Source organism: Adiantum capillus-veneris, chromosome 2 (genome assembly GCF_014529385.1).
Source record: "Adiantum capillus-veneris isolate H3 chromosome 2, ASM1452938v2, whole genome shotgun sequence".
In the NCBI taxonomy this organism is placed as follows: Eukaryota; Viridiplantae; Streptophyta; class Polypodiopsida; order Polypodiales; family Pteridaceae; genus Adiantum; species Adiantum capillus-veneris.
The window spans coordinates 170,904,030-170,910,087 of record NC_140932.1 but is presented as its reverse complement, the minus strand read 5'-3'; positions in this window follow the sequence as shown (position 1 = coordinate 170,910,087).

Sequence of the window (6,058 nt, the reverse complement as noted above, 5' to 3'; positions counted from 1 at the left end):
AAGTGGTAGACAATCTGTTTCTACAACCACACATGCACCAATTAGGTACTCTTTTCCACTTTTCAAGGCTGTAACCATACCCCATAACTCTCTCTTTATCTGTGGATAGTTTCTTTGGCGAGCACTTAGTACCTTTGCTCCAAATATTACCACATAATTGTGTCCTTCTTTGTCATCTTGCCCTATTGCCCATCCAATCCCTGTAGGACTAGTATCTACTGTCACAATCACTGGCCTTTGACACTCATAGTCTACCTTTCTCAAAGTAGTTTCTGACTGGAGTAACTCCTTTAGCTTTTTCATGGATTTTACATGTGCTTCTGTCCATTTAAACTTCTGATTCTTTCTAAGTAGCTGATAAAGAGGATTAGCTACATGTGCATAATGTGGAATTCAAATAACATAGAAGACACATGCTCCCAGAAACCTTCTAACCTCAGTGATGCTAGTGCATGTTTCTTTCATTCTTTGGATGGCATCTACCTTTGATGGACAAGGTTTCCTACCATATGGCCCGCACATGTGCCCCACAATGAGCACTTCTTTGACACCAAACATAGACTTTTTCCCTGACAATGTAAGATTCACTTCTTCCAACCTAGACAAAATTTTATCACAATCATTTATGTGATTTACCACAAACCTGCGACATCCCTTGAGATCCAAAGATTCATCTTTGTCACTTTCTTCACATCCTTTGATAGGCAAATCATCAATGAAAGGCATTGTGATTTGAGGAATAAAGTCACGTAAGACCTTATTCATCCCATTCATCATATGTGCAACCGAGTTGGTTGCTCCCTGTGGCAAGGTACACATCCTTACCAAACCCAAAGGTGTCCTCATGGTTGTCAAGTCTCTGCTTTCGATTGCAAGGTGAAATTGATCATACCCTGAGTAGAGATCCCCCATTTTGTAGATTGCCCTCCCTGCAAACGCCTCAGCAAATTCATCCACAATTGGACCTGTTCCTACATTTCTAATTGTCACCTTGTTCACTGGTTTCATATCTTGGATGAAGCGTAGAGAACCATTCTTCTTTGGAACTGTGAACCACCTGTTTGAGTATGGAGCACAAGAAGGCTCCAAGATTCCCATTTTGATTTTCTCATTCAGTAGCTCTACTAACTTTGGCAAATGAGCCTTTGGAACCGGAATAGGCCGCAGATTCCAAGGCACATGAGGTATTGTGAAAATTACCATAGGAGCTACAATATAAGGATCAACACATCCTATCTCATGTGGCTCAAATGCAAAAGCCTTACCATGCTTTGAAAGAATTTCTTTGAAGCACTTTGTCTCCTCCTGTGTAAGAAACTCCTCGCAACCAATCTGCAACTCTTGAAAAGACTCCTTTGTGAAGGTATGCCCGATCTTTTTAGGATTCCGCAAACTTGGTTGTAAAGAAGCCTGTTCAATCTTTTCCCTGTTGTTGGGTGGTAAGGGTGAAGCTACTGGTTTCACCTTCTTCGCTACACTCTTGTATTTAGTTTCAACATGGACTTCTGGGCTAGCTGTTTGGATTTCTTTAAAGGCTTCTATTACTTGATACATTTCCATAGAGCAAACTTCCACAACTTCATTTTCAAGATGCAAACTAGACCTCATTATAGCATCAAGCTCACCCATAGTATCTACAAAAGAAACTTGTTCACACAAATCCAAAACATTTTCAGTAGGTTTTAGCAACCCACTCTTTTTCATGCCTATTTGTATATTATGCACATAATGCCTCTCATATCTCTCCAAATCTTCAAGTTTTGTAAAACATACTGATCCATTCCTTGTTACCAAGGAGCTCATCGAGAAATTGTCACCTATTTTTGGATCATGCGAGACCCTTTTTCTTTCTGTACCACTACAATCCCGCTTTACAATGGTACTTGGCCAAAACCCATCATTTCTCTATGATCATGAAACTCTTTGCTTACCTTTGGTAGAGGATGTTCTCTGAGGTTGTCACGATTTCTTTCATGGTTTACACAGACTGTGAGAAATTGGAGAGCTCGTTTACCATCTTTGCTACGTATTCTAGCATATGCTGAACCATCGTCCATAACCTTTATTTCCATTCGAACTCCCACAATGTAGGGTTGTCCAAGGATGAGATGATATGAAGATGTATCCTGTACAAAGAAGTTTTGGTCAATCTTTACATCACCTATTGTCACCTTCACACCTGGACATGCTGCATACAATTCACCGGATGAATTGTTTGCCACTTTTACCATCCAACCATGATCTGTGTCCATTGGCCATTTGCACTTGTTGTAGAGACTCTTTGACATTATGTTTATTTTTGAACCATGGTCAATCAAGGCAACAAATGGCTCTTCAAGATCACCTACCTTGACCAAAGTTTCTGTAGTAGCCCTTGCCCAATGACTTCGTGAATAGTAACTCCTAGGAATATCTTCAACTTCTTCATCATCATTTGAGAAATGCACTTGCTTCACTCTGCCACTAGATTGGTAGCATCCTACCATAGCTCCATCATTCTCCTTATTTTGCAGTTTCATCCCTTGTGTCTTCGAGGTTTTCCCTTCAACCTGTGGACGAGAAACTTCAGCAAGGGTTTTCCTCTTCCTCTTGATGATGTCAATGATCTCCTCGTGGAATTCACGCTTTGCAATGCCAAGAACTTCTCCCAGAGTGAACTCAATCTTTCTATTCAAGATCCTTTCCTCCAAGACTTTCTTTAAATCTATAGCAACCTCAATATCAGATTGTAGTTTATAAGTTGGGCCTTTTGTCTTACCTTTCGTTGGCTCTTTCTTCTTTCCTGTTGTAGACTCCTCCATGAGTACTTCAGGTAGAGATGCTCCTTGTGTTGAGGGTGTTTGAGAAGGCATTGAGTCGCTTCTTCCCCCACTTCTAGAAGCTCTTTTTGATGGTCCTTCATCAGCATTATCACGTCTGCGCTTCTCTTGTACAATTGCCTCATTTTGTTGGCATTTTGTAATGTAGGCATGCGCTGACAATGAGTCCACTATATCATTCCATCCTGTTTCTAGACGTATGCAATCACCTGATTCATGTAGAATCTCTTTTGTAAGCTTTCCCTTTTTAGCTAATTGCATGACATTTGGCCAAATTTTACCATGATGGTCACTCATCTCTTCATCACAAAAATGTTCAATTTTTACTCCATAAGTAGCTGCCTCAACTGAAGAGGTGGCATACTTGGTTGCCATATCTTCAACTAAGGTTTGCATTCCCCCCTTCCCAAAGTTAGTTCTCAAGGGTAGACCAGTCTCTCTTAAGTGGATTTTACCATCCTTAAAAAAGACAACATCTTTTGACAAAGCATCACTAAAATCATCACAATCCCTTCTTACATGGTCTGTACTATCACACCAAATACATCTATTAACAAACCCTTCTTTGGGCTGTTGTCTTTGCCTAGGAAGTGGCCCTGATGGTTGGCCTTTTTCTTCAAGCTTTGCAAACTTCACCTTCAAGTCACGCATTCCCTTCACAAGCTCATCTAGCATGGACTCATCAAACTTAGGAGCGATAAAAGTAGGCTTTACCATTTTGTCAGAAGTTGAGGTGGAAGGACTTGTAGTGTTTACTACCATCTTGTCCCTTCTTCTTTGTCGTTTGGCAAGCAGTGAGACAACACCTTCAACCTCATTCCAGTCGGTCTTTAGTCCTTGCTCAGCATCTTTATCTTCAAGAAGAAGCTCCAAATTTTCTTGAAACTCTTTACTTGCAGCTTGTAAGAAAAGATCTGTCTTCTCTGCATCTAGTGTGGCCCTTTCTGTCCTAGTGAGTTGTGCATAGCGCCGCTCAAATTCCCTAAGTAGCTCTGTTATTGATAGTCCTTGCTTTGGCTTGACTACCCATTCTAAGAATGTCCTTTTGTTCACTCTCTCCGAGTCCTCCATGAAATATTCCTCCTTTAAAGCTACTTTGAGTTCTTCCCAATTTCTCCCATGCCCATCTTTAATTGCCCTAACATGCTCCCTAATTTTTGGAGCAACAATTAGCTCAAAGCTTTGAATCATCTCACCTTCTGACACGCGATGCAGCTCCATCTCCTTCACATACTCACGTAAGTACTTGGTTACATCTTTGCCATTGAGCTGATCCATTATGTTGACGTCCGCTTGTATGGCCTTCATTGCTGAAATCTCCCTTCTTTCAGTAGCATGTTGTTGTTGCATGAACATTGCAAATGCTTGAAACATTTGCATTGTTGCAGGGTCAAAATGCATACTCTGTTGCTCAACATGATCACCCATGGTTACCCACAAACTCTCACCCTAGCAGATTCGCGTTGGGTTCACCAAAAATATGTCAAGAAATTTGCGGTCTTGCCAGGAAAGCACCGGGCTTATGGCTGTGAGAGTTTGTGAGAGAACTCAACAAAAACTATATGACGGAGTTAAACCATAGATGCCATGAAGACTAGGGTTTGGAAAGAAGTGCAATCAAAGAAGACTCACTCTTTCTCTCTTGCATTCACACACACAAAGAAAGAACGCAAAAGAGAATGTCAAAACAATACGAAAATGAAAACATCAAGGTTATGGTCATATCGTATCATGGGTAATATGAAAGGGTTAATAGATGAGTAAATGGCATTCAATCTTGACTGACCAAATAGGCTACGAATTGTTCTTTGGAATTGTAGTTTTGTGCTTACCATAATATATATATTTTGTCTAGTGATTGGGATTAATTGTGTGTACAAATCCTCTTGGTTCATAGCAAGATAACTACGCTTACATCAAAAGAAAAATTATAGTCTATGAGAGGTAGTATGATGGGATCCGGTGATAGAAGTATTTCATTGAGCCTTTCAGGGCCAAAGAGAAACACTATACGTTGTTGAAAGTGTATTTTACGACTAATCCATACGTTAATTCTAATAGATTGTACTTGAAGAGATGAGAATTTTCCCTCCCAAGCCCTATTCTTGCCCGTAGACAATAAGGATACTGCGGGGAGAGATGTACCTGTAGCAAAGAGAACCTAAAATTTGTAGAGAGGATGAATTACTAAGAGTGAGAGAGATAGATTTGGTTAAGGAGATAATATTAGATATATATATATATATATATTGGATTAGAAATGAAAAAGAAAACAACAACAAATCAAGAAAACATCAATGTAGAACACATCTTACTTGACAAACCCTTTGGCACCATTATTGATGGAGAGAGAAGAAGAGGGGAGAACTCCACTTTGATTGATACGCCAAGTGCAAGACCTTCTTTGATTAGAGTTGATCTTCCAAGGATAGCGTACAAAAATGGTTAGTCTTCCTCTATGAGAAAGTGTAGGCTTGGGCTTATGTTAATGAGGCTAAGTACAATTAGGCATTACTACTCACTCCCTCAAGAATTCCTCTCATCAATGGCTTGAATGCTTGAGTTCTTTCCAAGGAAGAAGAGGTCCCCTTTTATAGGTGAAGGGAACCCCCAAGGGTTTACACAAGAAGAGAGGAGCCAGTGTGAACAGGAATTGGAAAAGTTGGAAATGAGCTGCCCCTGCATGATGTGGGCAGACTGGGGTCCAGTATTTTGATCATATCTCCTCAACCGTGGCTCCAAATAAAAAATTAAAAATATGGGCAAAAACTTCAGCGCATTAGCTACGATTTTCACTTTAAAATCGTTTTCCAATTTGGATTGGAACCTTGTGTAAAAAATTCATCAAAATAGGATCCATTTATGGCAGCAAAAGTCTTCATGTGGTCTCCTTAGCCTAAACTTTCATTTAATTCCAAAGGACACCTCATGCCATATGAAAGCATGAAATTGCTCCTTGACAAAGTTTTGTAATCATGCTTGCAATAATGCATTAAAATAAGTGTATCTTTGAAATCATGCCACCTAGTGTCCCACTAGGATTTGATTCTCTCCTAGTAGCTATTTAAAAAGAAATATAAGAAAAGTATAAAAAATACATAGAATATATATATATTGGACTTTACCCTAGATATAGGATCTAGCTAGGGTGTGAGATGATAATGAAATAGTAGAAATAAAGAATCGATGCTTTTTGCCCCAAGTTAAAGAGGCGGAGCTATTGATGCTTTTCCCATAGT